Here is an 18,377-nt window from a genome sequence, read left to right as displayed (position 1 = left end):
TGTCTCTCTTTACTCCTGCTTTTTACTTTTGCCTTTAATTCTGTTTTTTACTTCTGTTTTTATTTTCTGTCCTTTATTCCATTTTTCTCCCTCTTGCCTTTTTCTCTCTCCCTTCACTCTCCCGCATTTTTCCCCCCACCGCTGCTGCCCCTGCGGCCCGCTACACTCCCTCCTGAGAAGCGCTTTTTCCGCCATCCCGCCTCACAGCTGACCGGACCCCCTGCTTCCCTCCCCTTCTTACTGGCGGCTGCGAGAAGCAGTCGAGTTGCTTGCGTGCCAAAGGCAGGCCTGTTTGCGCCCGTCCGCATCTGGACTGAACCAACCGACCCTGGTTCTCGCTCCATCTGCTGGTTCAATGCCAAAACTCTATGCCCCTCAAACTAGGAAGATCCTGAGCCACTCTACTCTATGCTTCTACACTACACCTTACAGCCCTCTAATCCACTCTATGCCCCTAACCTCCTCTGTGCAACACTCCACCCCACTGTAGGACACAGCACTCCACTGTACTTTACAAGGTACCACTCCAATTTATTACAGTTTACTCTACTCTACCCTACACCTGTCCGCTCTAGTGCACACCACACCACACCACTGTAGAATACAACACATCAGTACAGTTTCTGACACTTATGTCCACTGTAAGCTATGCCACTCCACTGTGTTCCATTCCACACTCCACCACTCCACTCTACCCGACTCTACTCTATAACACTGCACTCTATGCCACTCCATTCTACACCACTAGACTCTATGCTATTTCATTGTACAGCACACCACTCTACAGCAGTACACTGTATACCACTTTCCTCCCCTCTACTGTATCACACTCCACATAATGACTCTCCACTTGACGACAGTAAACTCTAGGATTTGAAACAGGTCTTCATTAAAAAAAAGAACATTGAAATTCAAAGAAAAAAGCAAAGGTTAAGCTTTTATTATTTATTCTTTGTATTGAAACCAAACTTAAAGTACACAAACATTAGAAATTCTAAAGTTATAGCCTTATAGCTTACATTTATAATTTACATGCCACCTTTAAATTACTACAGCTTTATTTAATCTTTATCTACATTTAAATATAACTTGCCGCTGTACCATGCACTGTGTTCTCACAAATGATGGGGTTTGCAATGTCATTATTGTTCCTGTTAACGCTATTATCTTAGATGGTATAAGTGATATTATATTAAACCAGTGGTTCCCAGCCTGTGGCCCACGGACCCCCAGGGGTCCGTGACACATCCCCAGGGGTCTGCAGGCATCTCAGACCTGGGCTGGCAGGAAGACACATGAGTGTTTTTATGGTTGTTACTTAATTTGTGCAGCAGTTTTAAAAGCACTTTAACATTCCTTGTATATCCAGCAGTTTTCGGGCAAAAATAAAAGTGTCAAGATAACTCTGGTGATTAACGTACCTGCTGGAGGGAAATGGGAGTTTTGTCTAGTGGCAGTTTTTACTCATCTAAGATAGCACAGATGGTTAATATGCCTGCTGCAAAGAACGTGTATCATGCATATCAAAGAACATTATTTTATGTGCATAGCACAGTGGGTTACTGCTTTTGGTGCAGAGATTCTTTAGTTACTGTGTAGTTCAAAAGTTACAATCATAATCCAACAGACTGAGCTATAAACAGCCATCAAAGAGCTGCATGCAAACTGCATGATACAAGTTAGAAAGGTAAGTTTTCCCCCAATGTTTCATTATCCTGATGCTGCAAAAAAAAGATTGTTTGTGTAGAAATAAGTTCTATTATTAAAGTCAATGCTAACCACTGTGTTATGCTCTGAAGCCTGACTTTGTGCTTCTCTAGACTGAGGTATGAACAGCCATCAAAGAGCTGCATGCAAACTGCATGGTACAAGTTAGAAAGTGAATGTTTTTTCCCAGTGTTTTATTATCCTGATGCTTCTAAAAAAATTGTTTGTGCACAAATAAATTTCCTTTATTACAGTCAGCACTAACCACAGTGTTATGTTCTGAATCCTGAGTTTGTGCTTCTCTAGACAAAGCACTCTTAGAAAATGCCTAGACGTGTGGATGACATATGAATCCTACACCTTTGCCTTATGTAACATTTTTTATACACTGATTTACATACGTATGATTAATTGTCTGTATTTGTGTAATATAAAGTGCTCCGACACCCTACACTGGTATGATAGGTACTCTAAAAAAAATGAAATACTACATGTAACAGAGGAGCTATGGAGAGATGAGAGGCACTTAAGGTTGTACTTTCTTTCCCCATCACATATGTTTGTGAAACAGCTTTCTCAGATCTTATGTACCTAAACCATAAATACAGAAATCGCTGAAATGTAGAAGCTGACCTGAGGATTCAACTTTCCAAAATAAAACCAAATATTGAAAAGTTAGTCTCTGAGATGCAGCACCAACCTTTCAATCAATTTTTTTCAATTATTGCATATTTTTTCAATATAAAATAATAAAATCTTTAGTAATTAGAGTATTTGTTTGGTGGGTACTTATTTGTGCTTTTTTTGTGAATTAATGTTTTAATGTTTGAAATTTAAATCATACTAGTTCTTTGGGGGTCCCCGGCTTCCAGTAGTGATTCATTGCGGGTCTTCAGGAGTCAAAAGGGTGGAAACCACTGTATTAAATGGCATAAGCAGTGCATGGAGAAGACATGAGTTATAGTTAATGTAATGTGCCTACCACATTGAATACACTGTGAATGGAGGCGCACAAGTTATAATTATTTAAAGATGTTGCATAAATTATAATTTGAAGATTTAAGTATGTTTAGAAATTTATATTTTTGTGTAGTTTAAGTTTGGCTTGTAGATAAAGAATAAATAAAGGTATAGTAATTTAAAGGCAGTGTATAAATTAACTAATTCATTTAAGGGATATCTATATCCTTAACATTTGTAAGTTCAAGTTTCAAGTTCAAGTTTATTTTTATTTATGATACGGAACTCCCATGGAGGTCTACATAAAACAAACATGTAAAAGGAAGACCATAAAATAGAAAGCCTAAACCTTCATGAACAATTTACATTGCCCATTTCTACAAAGTAATTCGATAATTAAATTGATACAAAATTAGAAAGTATTTTTAAAAAGTTAAAAAATTCAGTAGCAAAACATTTCATTTTGGGGGGCAGAGAAGGCCAGCAATACTTCTGATGCATTACGTAAGGAAAGTTGAAGACAGAATCGACATAACCATCTATGACAAAATAAAAGCAAGGCCAGACAAATGACATTTGTCAAAATTTGTAATGTATGTATAGTTTGTTTGGTCTGTATAGACAAAATGAATGAGGTTTTCCTTACTGTAACAGATGTTTAACCTGGGTGCAAGTTATAGTTACCTTAGGGCACACGTTATAGTTACTTGATGTAACTCTAACTGTAACAGCTGAATTTCGATGATTTTGTGCATGTGAAATCTGAAATTAACTATAATGTCCCTGCAACCTTTGTTTTTTTAGTGAATGTCTAAGGTTTTTTTAGTTCTATTTCCTAACTAATACATCCCTGTCATCTTTGGCTTATAAATATATATATATCCAAACCAATGCTTCGCTAGTTATTCCAGCCACTAGCATGGCAGGTCACAATGGGGAAGCCACCCCCTTCAATCCACAACTTGTTTTCTCTTGCTGCCAGTTCCTTGTTCCTTGTCCCAGATCCGTTAGGAGGAAAACAATCGCGGCCACAGCTTCTTCATCAGTGAAACAATTTATTGGTGAAATGGCATTCAAACACCCAACACATTTAAGGGACGGCACCCCCTTGATCACGGGTCACCATCCCCTTGATCACGAGTCCGCTAACAGTGACTCATACAAACATTAAGTAACATCACAGTGTTCATGTTGCTCAAGATAGAAAGCTGATTTCAGATTGTGGAGCTCTAGAAGAATTTTATTACAATAGTTGAACATTTTGAAGTAGTATCATACAAAATTAATCATAACTTTTTCCACTCCAAATTGTATTGCAATCAGTGGGGATCGAGTTATTTACGAACAAGGGCTATCTGCATTAACCACTGACGTGTAATGGTATAGCATTCATATACTCCAATTTAGGCAGGCTACTCAAGTCTCAAAACAACACCTAGGACCTGATTACGACTTTAGCAGAGGGGATTACTCCATCCCAAATGTGAACGATATCCTGCCCGCCATATTAGGAGTTCAATAGGATATAATGGACTCATAATTCGGCAGGCGTGATGTACTTGTTTCTCATGGTAGGGATCCAAACCAGACTTGAGTTCACCCAAGTCCCATGCTTTTTAGATATTTTAGCATTCATGCACTGGGTTTCTACCTGTACTTTGTCACCAAAGGGACTATACCACGTAATCCAAATTAAATATATAGACCATTCACCTGCATAGGTTACCAAATGGTTATGTCAGAGCTGAACCATAAGTCGTTTTAGTGCTGTGTCTGTTACTAGGGTGGTGACCAGGAACGTGAAGATCCACAATCTAGCCCAAGTGGGTAAATAGACAATTTATGATCATTATCGTCTTCCCTATCCTAATTTTGCCAAGTCATATGGTAAATGAAATCTGCCCTTTAGGATTCCCATTCATACAATCTTCTACGCAATGTCACATCATCATGTTAACTTTAAAAAAAGGATACAATGGCTCTTTTACTTGATCATAAAATCCTATAGTGATTGTAGATGTTCAACCAATGGCCCTGTTTGCTCACACCGAAAATCCTTAGTCTATTAGCCAGATTCTAGAAAATTGTAAAGGTGAAGTTAAAATCAATGAAAGAACATAAAATGATGATAATTAACAGGGAAGAGAAACAAGAAGATAGAGCAATACATAATAACTTTCCAATTTCTGATGCTGTTGTTTTACACTATCTACCCACATCATGCAAGTTCAATCCTATTGGATGCAATGTGTTGAACCCAATTATCGTTTTAGACTCTAACCTCCACAACTCAAGGGTTCTATTACCCTCTCTCTTGTGTATGGGAATTCTGTCCAGACCGCATATGCGGTCGCAAATGGTATTGCATACCACTGCGAATCGCAAATAGGAAGGGAACACCCCTTCCTATATGCGATTCGGAAATGCATTTCCCGACTCGCATTTTTTGCCGTTTGCGAGTCGCAAAGGGCCATATTTATACTTTTTGACGCAAAACTGCGCTAACGCAGTTTTGCGTCAGAAAAAATTAGCGCCGGCTAACGCCATTCTGAAGCGCCATGCGGGCGCCGTATTTAATCAATGACGTTAGCCGGCGTTAGCCGCCGGCGCTGCCTGGTGTGCGTGGAAAAAAACGACGTACACCAGGCAGCGCCGGCGTAGGGGGATATGGAGCTTGGGCGCCAAAAAATGGGGCAAGTCAGGCTGAGGCAAATTTTTCGCCTCAACCCGATTTGCGCCATTTATTTCGACTCCCAACCCCCATAGAAATGATTCCCGTCTTAGCAAAGACAGGAGTCATGCCCCCTTGCCCAATGGCCATGCCCAGGGGACTTTTGTCCCCTGGGCATGGTCATTGGGCATAGTGGCATGTAGGGGGGGCACAAATCAGGCCCCCCTATGCCACAAATTTGTTTTAAAAAAATACTTACCGGAACTTACCTTAATGTCCCTGGGATGGGTCCCTCCAGCCTTGGGTGTCCTCCTGGGGTGGGCAAGGGTGACAGGGGGTGTCCCTGGGGGCATGGGAGGGCACCTCTGGGCTCCTTCCGAGCCCACAGGTCCCTTAACGCCTGCCTTGTCCAGGCCCTAAAAAACGGCGCAAAAGCGGCCGTACGTCATTTTTTTTGACCCGCCCACTCCCGGGCGTGAATTTTGCCCGGGAGTGTAAATACGGCGCACATGCCTCGGAGTCAATTTTTTAGACGGGAACGCCTACCTTGCATATCATTAACGCAAAGTAGGTGTCCACGCTAAAAAATGACGCAAACTCCATGGACTTTGGCGCTAGACGCGTCTAACGCCAAAGTATAAATATGGAGTTAGTTTTGCGTCGGAATTGCGTCAAAAAAAACGACGCAATTCCGACACAAACAGAGTATAAATATGCCCCAAAGAGTTTCCTACATCTGGCCCTTAGTACTCTCGTCTGATTTAGATTTGAGTATTGGAAGATTTATCTGTTGAGTTGCTTAATGCTACCAAGGACTCTCTTAACACAAGCCTTAGAATACCCTCTTTCAATTAACCTCTTAGTTATAATTTCAAGTTCCTTTAAAAAAGCTGACTCAGAACTGCAGTTACGTCTTGTCCTTAGTAGTTCTCCAAAAGGAATGTTGTTAATCAAAACATCTGGGATAACCGCTGCTGGCATGGAGCAAACTATTTCCAGCTGTTTTCTTCCTTTATAGTATACTTTTCTAGTCTCACATTCTCACCTTGAATTTGTACATCTAAAAACTCAATCTCCTTGGCATCAATCTGACAGGTAAATTTTAAGTTCAGAATGTTATCATTTAGTATACTGACAAATTCAGATCCAGATTTTAAGTCTCCTTTCCAAATGCAGAATATATTGTCAATATATCGGACCCGGAGGACCATGTGCTCATCAAAAAGACTGGAGTTCTTGACCACCTGTTCCTCCCACAAGCCGATGTACAAACCCATGTGGCTGGGGGTGAAACAAGTGCCCAGCACGGTCCCTGAGGTCTGACAATAGATTACTTTGTTGAAGATGAAAAAGGTATTTGTTAGACAGATGTGGATCATTTATCATTTCTAGAACCATTACAGTGTGTAATAGATACAAGACCTGTAAACAAGGGGACTCCATCCTCGAAACACGTCAGGTGTTTGAGTGCCATTTTACCAATAAATCCTTTCACTGATAAAGATGCTGTGGCCGCAATTGTTTTCTTCCTAACTGACCTTCTATGACACAAGGAACTGGCAACAGGAGAAAGTAAGTTGAGGATATGCTTATATATATATATATATATATATATATATATATATATATATATAACCTAGTGATGGTCGCCACTAGCTAGTTATAGTTAGGACCTAGTTTCTATAGAAAGAGTGTTTTTTGTTTTGCTTATAACTTTGGTGCCACTTGATGAATCTTCACGAAATTTTTTAAAGATATACTTTGCTAAGTTCAGCTTCTGTCTTGAAAGTTTCAGGGTGATCTGTCAAGCGGAGGCCGAGAAAAAGGGGGGTCCCAAAACACGCATTCCCAATTCATTTTTCCATAAGACCTTTAGACAAGCCTACAGCCCGAACCACTGAACGGAAATACACCAAATTTGGCATGAAGTTAGATTCTGTTACTCATGTCACGCTTTGTGTGATTTGGTGTGAATTTGTTCAGTAGTTTCAGAGAAATGTAAGGCTAAAAAATATAGATATATAGGGAAGCGGATCCTCCATGGATCCAACTGTCCCCGTGCTGATATCTGATTGGCTGGCAACACTTGAGCAAGGAAGTGTTGGCAGACATCTTGGGACTCGGCTTCAGCCGAGTCCCAGAAAAAACAGACGAAAAAAAATAAAAGGGGCCAGGGTAGAGTCACCTTGAACCCTTAGCCCTGGTGCTGGAGTCCCCGAGGAACCCCACCAGGGCTATAAAGCATTTTTTTTAAACACATAGGAAATATCTGTGGATGGATCCACAGATTTTTCCAAGACGTAAAAAAAAAAACAGGGTCTCCCGTCCTTTTTAAAAATTTGCTAACGGGTGGGCCAGGTCCCAGGGGCATCAAAGAGGAGGGGGACGCACAGGGCCACCCTCCTTGGGCCTTAATAAGCCCCAGGGACTGTCACCTCCCTGTGGAGAATGTGCAAATAGGAGCAGGGGCCGTGGCCACCCACGCCCTGGGTACCACCACCCCGCGGGGCAAAAATGTTTAAAGTAAGTGCCACAGCCCCAGGGACGTCCCTTCCTCTGGGCTATCCATTTAATTAATGTGCAGGTGCCTGTGGCCCCACAGTGTACCGGGGGAACACCCCCCGGGGTTACACTTTATTTGCAGCGGGGAGCTGTGCGGTCCCCCGCTGCCCCATAGACTACCACCTGTGGGGCAAAATCCAATTTATTTACGGGGACCATGTGGTCCCCTCATTGCCCCAGGGACCACCAGCCCCGGGGCAACACTGTATTTGGAGTGGGGGCCACGGGCCCCCCTCCTGCCCCAGGGACCAACATCCCCCGGGGCAAATCTTTAAAAAAAAGAAAGGGAGTCCCTATGGAACCCCCAGTCACGAGGACCACCACCCCCTAGGGCTATTCTTGTTGGGGGGGCATGTGGCCCCCCTCGTGGAGCCACTGATGGCCCTGGGGACCGCCACCCCATGGGCTGGCTCCTGCTATGTCCCTGGGGTGCCAACCCAAATCCTCTGACCTTTGGTCAGCGTCTGTTGCCCTCCCAGCTCCTCCTGCTGCTGCAGCTGCTGCTGCTGTCTCTGCCACTGGATCGAACTGAGAGCCTACTGACTCTCAGTTCGAGCTGCCTGAGCCTCATCCCTGGTGGCCTAGTGGCCTCCAACAAGTAGGTCTCTCCAGTCGCTGTCTCTCTTTCTCTCCTTACTTCACTCTTTACTCCTGCCTCCACCTCTGCTTTACGTTGTGCTGTATTTTTCCTTTTTTCCTTTTATTTTCAATTTTTCCTCTTTTTTTGTCCCCTTCTCCTATCTCTCGGCTCTTTCTCCCTCCCGTGCCGCTCTGCCACTGCTGCCCTCCTCCCCACGAAGCGCCTTTCCGAAGCTGACCGAACCCCCCGACTCCCTCCACTTCTTAATGGTGGCCACAGCGCGGCCACGGCACTGGCGCGATAAGGTACACTAAAGGCAAGCCCGTCTACACCCATCTGTGCCTGGACCGTGCCCAGCAAGAGGAACCCTGGATCTCCGGTACGCCGTTCCCTGGCCACCCTCCACTACGATGCCAAGACCCTTTATTGCCTCAACACCAGACTTCCCAGCGCCTGCTACACTGCATCTCCTAAGGAAACCTTTGGACCTTTTTCCTGCCAGACCTGCAGCCTCGGCTTCAGCCACAACAAACAGCCGGAACACCCCACACCCAAAACCAGCGACACCCACCACAACCTCATCAAATGCCTCCTTCTGAACATACGCTCCCTCCATGAGCATGCCACCGAAATCTGGGACCTGATTGACTCTGCCTGGCCAGACATCGCCATCGCTATCCCGGATGGATACAACATCCTAAGGAAGGACCGCACTCTCGTCTGGGCGGAGGTCTGGCCATCATACATACGTCCTCGCTACGCATCACGATCAGCACAGAGGAACACTGCACCACAATGGAATATCTTTACTTCCTGATCCATGCCAACCACAACTCTTCCGTCCTTGGCACCCTGGTCTACAGACTGCCCTGCCCCCACCAAGCATGCATCAACGCCATTAGACATTGCTATCCACCACGCCCTGGCGTCCTCCAACTGCTTCCTCCTCAGTGACCCGAATTTCCACCTCAAGGACCGCAATGACTGAAACACCACATCCCTACTCAACAACCTCACCCCCCTCGGCCTCAGACAACTGATCACCGTGCCCACGCATGCCGCAGGACACACACTGGACCCCATTTTCATCTCAAGCAACCGAATTACCATCAAGAACATCTCCACCCCGGACTGGACAGATCAGCACTGCCTACACTTTGCCATCACCACACCCAACAGCCACATCTGCACCCCCAGGTCCCCCCACAGGAAATGGAATGAAATCACTGACGAGTAACTCACCACAACACTTGCCAAATCACCCCCGCCTCCATCCGACGATGCCAACACCGCAGCACGGAACCTCAACTCCTGGATCACTGAATGCGCAGACAGCCTAGCCCCCTTCCGATCAACTTCGGTCAAGCGCATCCCAAGAAAAACGATCTGGTTCACCATCGAACTCCAAGAATCCAAGCGCACCTGCAGGCTCCTAGAGAATAAATGGAGAAACAGCAAAACCAGCGAAGACCTCACCTCCTTCAGAACTGCCACCCTCCAACAACGCATCGAGGACGTGAAAAAAACTGCACTCAGTGAATGCATCAACTCCTTCACGCACAACAAGAAAGAGCTCTTCACAGTGATCAACAAATTCACCAATCCCGCCTCTGAAGCCACCAACATCCCCGTCACAAGACCTCTGCGCCAAACTGGCTACCTTCTTCCACTGCAAGATCAAGGACATTTATGACAGCTTCCTCCCGGAGAACCCGCCCAGCATCAGAATCTACGACCGACCCAGCCCCCCCCCCAGAACTCACCCAAACCATCTACAGCTGGTCCACTCTCACCACTGAAGAAACTGAAAGCATCATGAACAGCACTCACTCCGGAGCTCCCACAGAGCCCTGCCCCCACCACATCTACAACAGAGCCAGTGCATCCATCGCCCTAAGCTCTGTAAGACACTGAACTGCTCTATCAACACAGCCACCATCCCCGAAGACTGGAAACACACTGAGGTATTCCCCCGCCTGTAGAAACCCTCGGCTGACCCATCAGAGGTAACGAAATTTCCGGCCCATCTCGCTGTTACCCTATCTGGCCAAAGTACTGGAAAAGGCTATTAACTCACAGCTGTGGCAATTCATCGAAGACAACACCTCCCAGTCTGGCTCCCGCAACAACCACAGCACGTCTGGCTCCCGCAACAACCACAGCACGTCTGGCTCCCGCAACAACCACAGCACGGAAACAGCTCTTCCTGCAGCCATCGATGATATCCACACATTTCTTGACCTTGGCCACACTGCAGTACTCATACTCCTCAACCTCTCAGCGGGCTTCGACACTGTATCCCACAGCACCTTATGCACCAGACTCCACAAGGCAGGAATCTGCGGAAAAGCCTTGCAAGGGATCCACTCCTTCCTCTCTGGAAGAACACAGAGAGTCAGGCTCTCACCTTACACATCCAAACCAACAGAAGTCAGCTGTGGAGTTCCTCAGGGATCCTCCCTGAGCCCAGCTCTCCTCAACATCTACATGGTCCCACTTGAAGCCATCTTCAGAGGCCACGGAATGAACACCATGTCATATGCTGATTACACACAACTCATCATGTCCCTCACTGAAGACCCGGAGGAGGCCAAGAGGAACTTCCACACAGGAATGGAAGCCATCGCCACCTGCATGAGAGAGAGTTGCCTCAAGCTCAACTCAGACATGACCGAGCTCATCATCTATGGAAAATCCACTTCATCTTGGGACGACTCCTGGTGGCCCACATCGCTCAGCACTCTACCTTCTCTGACTGACCACGCCCGAAACCTAGGAATCATCTTCGCCTCTTCCCTATCAATGACGCAACAGGTAAATGTGGTCACCTCCTCCTACTGACACAACCTCTGCCAACTCCTCAAAATCTTCGAATGGATCCCAGTCGACTGCCGCAAGACAGTCACCCACACCTTAGTCACAAGCAAGCTCGACTACGGCAACGCACTCTATGCTGGAACCACAACAAAAAACATCAGGAAACTGCAGATCATCCAAAACGCCGCCACCAGACTTGTCCTGAACCGACCCCACCAGGATCATATCTCCCAGCACCTGAGAACCCTCCATTTGCTCCCGGTGGAGAAACAAATCATCTTCAAACTACTCACCCACACCTACAAGGCCATTCACAACATCAGAACAGCCTACCTGAACCATTGCATCTCCTTCCATAACCCCGCCAGACCCCTCCGCCCCACCCACCAGTCTTCCTTCAGGTTGCAGACAGTAGGGCAGTCCTTCTGATCTTCACAGGTCTGAGAATGTTATTAAGAAGGGTACTAGGGATTTCACATTTATACCCACTGTGTCGGTGTGGGATACTCCTGGGCACTTGCTAGCCAATGGGGTGAAATTTCCCAGGAATTACCCTATGCACTTTTGCAGCACTTCCTGTGCTTTTTACTGTAAAAATGTCCACAATGCCCCTTATGGGCACAGATGAAAAAAACACATGGAAACATTGCAACTGATGTGAAGGGGAAAAATTGAGACCTTTACAAAACCATGCACACTCATGCAACCTTGTCCGAGTTTAATTGTTATTCAATTCATTGCTTATCAGCTAACCTGAGCGGGGAATGATTGAATGCATTGAAACTCTAAACTGTCTACCAGAACTGTGTTCCTTCTTATGCCTTTGCTTTACCTGCATGAAGCAGTAGAACTCAATCAGTCAACAACCCCATTTCTATAGTTGCATAAATGCTGCTTGGAGAAGTCCTCAGTCACTCATAATTTCTGACCCTGCTCTGTTTCCCTTATTTCAACCAGCGTCCGCCCCCATCTATCTAACAGTAGTACAGGTTGCCTCCATATGGCTTTGATGTTCTTTTGGCACTCACTCTTTAATGAAATCATGAGAAGGTTGGACAGTGTTATAAATCTACCATGCATTTTAATTGAGTTGTCACTCAAGGGTTTCCTCACAGGGGGATTATAGCAGATGTGCCCTGGAGCATTGATATGCCCTGATGCACTTCGGTAAAGACAAGCGAAAGAGAGCGGCTCTTGCATGTAGCAATCCATGTTGTTTCCTTCTGCCTTGCACGTGGCAAGTGCTAATCAACACAAGACAGGAATTTACTTTGGCAGCACTTGCAAGTTCTCCACATTTTATATTTTCTTTTACCCGTTTGAAGAGCTTACCTGTCCATTTACTTATCATGGCCTTTTGTATTCTCAATGCATGTTAAGATACTTTAACAATCCTCGCTACGTATTGTACAACAAAGCAAAGTTCCTGAACTGATGGAGAGTGTCTGAGAGCACTGAAGAATCTGGGAGGAAGGGACAGAGACTGTTTACTGGTGTGACTGGTGTCTGGTGAGGCCAGTAAGCCCAAATGGTTGCACACATGATGTGGGGGGATTGGTGTCAGGATCTGTGCTGGCTGATTGGTGGCTGGAAACGGCCAGCCCACAGTCACAGTGCAATGGTTTTCAAAAGCAAATAAAAGTACGGTATTGGTCACTAAGGGCCATAAACCTTTGGACAGTCTTATTAGGGAAGTTAGGGGCATATTTACAAACCCTTTGTGCCTCCCTGAGCCGCTTCATTTTTTTCAACTATCTGGAGGCGTTATGAAGGCCCTCACCATGCGCCATATTTACAAAGTGGCACAATGCATGCATTGCACCACTTTGTAACCCCTTGTGCCACATTATACCTGCACCAGGTATAATGTATACAAGGGGTCGCTCCCATGCATGGAGGCCCAAAATAATGGTGCAGTGTAATTTACAAGATTTCACTGTGACATTTTTTCAGTCATTTTTAATGTCTGTGAATGGCAGGGGATAAAAGTAACACTCCCATAATAACCTATGAGCCTCCCTGTGCTTTGCTGGACTGGCGTCATAATTTATTATACTCATAAATTATGACGATATTGTGCTAACCTGCACCATGGTGCGCTGTATAGTAAATGGTGGCACTAGGGGGTGCAGAGCGACGAAAGAAAAGTGATGCATTAGAGCGGATGCCCCACTTTCTGTAAATATGCCCCCTAGATCTTCAAGGCTCACAAGCTGAGGAAGACACATCAACATGAGGAGCATAGTTAAACCCCTTATGGCAAAGAAGTGAAATATCCTATAAATCTCCCATGAAGACTCTATGGTACTAGCAGTCTCACACTAAGGGCCGGCTTTGAGGTGGTGCGACCGGTAAAGCCGCACCTGGTGATGATTTTTGTGGGGGGGGGGGCGCTGTATTTAAAAGTAACTTATAGGTTACAAAGCATGTGAACTTCCTTGTGCGTCCAGCAGTTTTAAGGCAACAATACAAATGTCAAGGTAACGCTGGTTATTAATGTCCCTGCTGGTGAGAGATCGAAATTTTGTCTAGTGGCTTTTTTGTCTCATTGTGGTAGCGCAGAAAATGCCCGCCGCAAAGAACATGCACCATGCACATCACAGAACTGAGGGTGAATGAACTATGAAAAAAATAAATGTATGTCAGAGAGAGGTTATGGCGAGATGAGGGGCCTGTCGGAGGGTGGTAGTGAGGGAATCAGTGCTTAATTTGTGCTTGTTGTTTGCGGTGCTGAGCACCGGCACTTATTTTTGAGGGCCGGCCTTATTCTTCTGCCTCAAGCATTTACTGCGAGTAAAAGACACATTTGGGAAAGACGGAGGAAGGGAAAAACGAAAAAGCGTCACAAAGGTAGAAAGCAGAAAGCTGCCAGAGTGAGCTGAAGGGGCAGGGGGTGGCTGTAAATGGATTGACAGGCCCGAGATGGCTTAAGGATTACGCTTCCTCTGTATTCCGTGCTCGCACATTTCATATCAGCAGCCTCATGTTTAAGAGGACGACTTTGGGCACCGGCACCTTTTTATTTACAAATTAAGCACTGGAGGGAATTCGTGGAGAAAGTGGTCATGGGTTAGGGCACCAAAAAACAGCATTGCACCGGGCACCACCTGCGCTAAAGCCGGCCCTGCTCACACTACCAACAGTAGTTTTCAAATCCCTCACACATTAGCAGTCTCAAGCTCCCTAGAGCCCTCTCTCACCCCTCACCGACACAGAAAAACGCCAATATATTCACTCTTACTGCTACTAATAATAATAAACTTTATTGTGTGATTAATTAAAATCATTACAAATTTAAAAAGAAAAACATAAATTAATAGCATAATTAAAACACTGAAAAGCACAGAGGGCACTTGAGTCAATTACACACGCTAACAAGCATTTGCAATGCAATGGGTCACGCATATTCCGAACAAGTTGTCATCTTTTGACAAAAGCGACCACGAACAAAAACACCAAAAAAACATGAGTGGAAACTCAGAAAAGACGACTTAAAATAAAATAAAGTTAGCTTTAAAAAATAAAACTTTGCAATTTTGTTTGTCCTTCTGGGCAAGTTTTTGCGAGTCACAAGCCTTCTGTTTGAGGGACACTGGAATTTAGAACAACAGTACCTCGATCACGTCGGGAACAGCAGACGGGCACTAATTAAGTTTAAATCAATTAGTGCTTGATCCCTGCTCCACACCGAGGAACGGAAATGATGCCAGACACGCCTTGACGAATTACGAGGCTGTAAAGAAGAGTGTGACGCAAACCAACAAATGGTGAGCAACAGGCGGGCTCCAAGCCCTTTACTGATCACAACAGCGTCTTGCATTCGAGACGCATGCACAAGCGCACTCACGCGCAGGCTCTAGCCTAAAAAGGCCCTTCACTCTTTCTCTGAGGCATCCCTGGAACATCAAACATGTTTAGGAGAGGGGTAGCAAACAAATAGCTGTTATGAGTACCTGTCAACGTCCAATCAGAATGATCCTAATATACATTCTTATTGGTTGAGTGGTGATCAATCAGAATTGCTGAAACAGAACATATCTGGCATGGGGTGCATGGACTGCTCACTTCTTGCAGGATGCCTGGTCATCTTACAACAGTATATAGAACACTACAGAAGCGGATCCCGGAAAAAGGTATATTTGCCCAGATGTGCTTCTGGGTATACCCTCAGCTTTTAGGTAAAACCATGGAGAGGTGGAAGGTCAGGACCCCAGCTTCTCTGTGGTTGGGCACGGTATAAAAACACACTTTGGCCTGGCATCAGCACTGAGAGCACCATGCAGCTGCAGGAATAGTCCTGTCCAGTCTGTTCAGGACTTCATTCGTCTTTTCAAGAGCTGCACCAAGAAAGAGGCCAAAGAGTTCGATGCTGACGTCCCACACATCTTCTTTTCCCACAGTAGCAAGAAGATGTTAAACCAGTCATTCAGTGCATGACTGTCAGTGTAAGTTCTAAAATTAGCATTGGAAATACAATTCCCTCCTGAGATATTCCGAGGGAGGATTCTAACAATTAATTCCCATGAGCCGTGACCACTATAATAGGACATGTTCCATCCCAACGACTTCAATAGGATGTGCGTTTCCTTACGCACTTCACTAAATTAATGAGTGACATAGAAAAGTTCGGACAGTCGTTTATTTATAAAGATGGCTGACAATCATCCTTGAAAAATAGAACCGACATAAGCAGAGAGTTTAGATGGCACATTGACTGGTTTGTTACCAGTGTAAAAATGTTTGCATTGCTGCTTTTGTAGTATTCAGTTCTATTATAAGATCCTCATTGCAGGAAGCCACAAGGCCTCCTGTATCATCACTATTAACGAGGCAGGGGCTATCTGCAACCCCTTAGTGGCTGTGAATGCAGGGATGGTGCTTACATTTTTGTGAACTTTTTTTTGTTGCTGCTTAAAAATAGTTTTCTGTTTAGGAGGTCTTGGAGGAGCATGCAGTAATTCTCAGGCCAGTTTTTCCTTACGAATTAGACACCTGCGCAAATTAAGTATTGGTATCTGACCAGTGGAGGTCACAAAACATGGATACATTTCTTTGCGACTTGCAATTGAAAGGGGATGCCCTTACTTACCCAATTCCATTTGCACTTTATAATGTCACAAAAAACTTTTAGAGAGAATTAGAAAGGTGCATTGGTCCAGCCGTCCCACTCACCCGGGACTGGTTCTCCGACCAGTTCAATACCTTTTCGGACCCGGCGCACCTGCCTCGAGTCTCATGTCTCACTCCCTCCTCTCCCTCTCCCTCACTCTCTCTGTCACTCTATCTCTCCTTTCTCCTCTCCCTGTCTTTCTCTATCTTTCTCCTTTCGCCCCTCTATCTCTCTCTCTCTCTCTCTCTCCTTATCTCTCTCACAATTTCCAGGTCTTTCTCACTCTCTCTCTCCGCTCGCCTCTCCCTGTCTCTCTTTCACCCCCTTTCAGTTCTCGTCTGTAGATCTTTTTTCACTCTGTTTTCTCCTTTTCCTGAAGGTCTTGCACTTTCTCCCTGTTTCAGGCCTTCAGACATCCTCTGTGCCCTCCCCGCTGACCTCAGCCCCACTACCCATCCCACACCTCTCTCCCATCTCCCCACTCCTCATCTGTTACTCCTTCCTGTGTCTTCTTCCCACTCATGCGTAGCTCTGCCCACTGCCCCCTGCACTACTCCTCCCACCCAAGACCTACTTCATGGTGGATGCTGTGCTCCTGCAAGCAGCGGGTGTGCTGCACATATTCATGCCTACACCGCACCCAGCACCAACAACCCTGGCCCAACTGGCCCCGGCGAAACACCGTTGTGCTCTGTCATTCGCTCGACCCGGGACAACTCTCTCCCAGCTACTACACCACAGCAGGAGCTTTCACCTCTAACCAATGCTGCTTTACTTGCAGCAGTCCACCCACAATCCCCACACAAGCACCATCAACACCAATAACACCTCCACAGAACACCTCACAGAACAGCAAACCAGTATCCCAAGTCTCAGTCACATGCATGCTACTCAACACCCGCTTGCTCAGCAAACAGCACCAAAATCTGGGACCTGCTGAGTAATAACACACAGGATCTTCTCTTCCACACAGAAACCGGGCTCACCCATCATCTGCACCCACTGTCATGACTGCAATCCCAGCAGGCTACAAGAGCGCACAACAGGACCAGCTTCAAAAGCCAGAAAGGAGACTCAGGATCATCTTCAAAGATTCCAGAAGGTGCTCAGCAACCACAGAGAATGCTACTCCTTTTATGAAGAATCTGCAATCCAATCTGTAAATCGATAACATCTACCAACCACTGGGACCATGAGTTACCTTCACCAGCCTCATCACGGATTTCATCTCCCCCCTTCATTATTGATTCCAAAGCCTTTTTCTATTCCTTGTGGACCTCAACTTCCATCTGGAAGAAAGAACTGACCAATGGCCCACAACACTCATCAAAATCCTAAACAACATTGGACTATCCCAGGTCATCACAGAACCCATGCACATCGCTGGACACACACTGGACCCCATTTTCACCTCCTCTGATGGCATCAAGTACAACTGAACCTAACCTCTCATATGTACCAACCATTCCATAATCCACTTCCACATCATCTCACCGCAAGCCAACACACCCACCAAAATCAACCTACCCAGCTGCAGCTGGGGCAAAATCAAACTGGCTTAATGCCCTCCACATTGACCAACCTAACCCCACAGAAAATATCAACAAGGTATTGAGAACTTCAGCAACCGGATAAACAAGCATTTGCAATGCAATAGGTCTTGCATTTGCTTTAGTTAGAGCTATTGGCATTGTACATTCATAAGTGCACTTTTCTTGCCACATAAATTGGTCAACCCTGGCTCATAATTTTATCTTTTCCTGCCATATAATTCCAGTGGTCCTGTATATAACTGAAGCACTTCCATTTACCTCTTCCTCTATCTATCTATTTAGCTTCCTAATTTAAATCTGCCATGCTAATTCCAATAGAATACCACTTTCACCACCCCACCATCAGAGCTGCTGGGTGGCTAACACAATTCCCCCAAAAAAGACACAAGACCGCCACAGAGGAGAAATATACTAGAA

The sequence above is a fragment of the Pleurodeles waltl genome, chromosome 1_1 (genome assembly GCF_031143425.1).
Source record: "Pleurodeles waltl isolate 20211129_DDA chromosome 1_1, aPleWal1.hap1.20221129, whole genome shotgun sequence".
Taxonomy (NCBI): Eukaryota; Metazoa; Chordata; class Amphibia; order Caudata; family Salamandridae; genus Pleurodeles; species Pleurodeles waltl.
Note: the sequence above shows the minus strand (reverse complement) of the source record.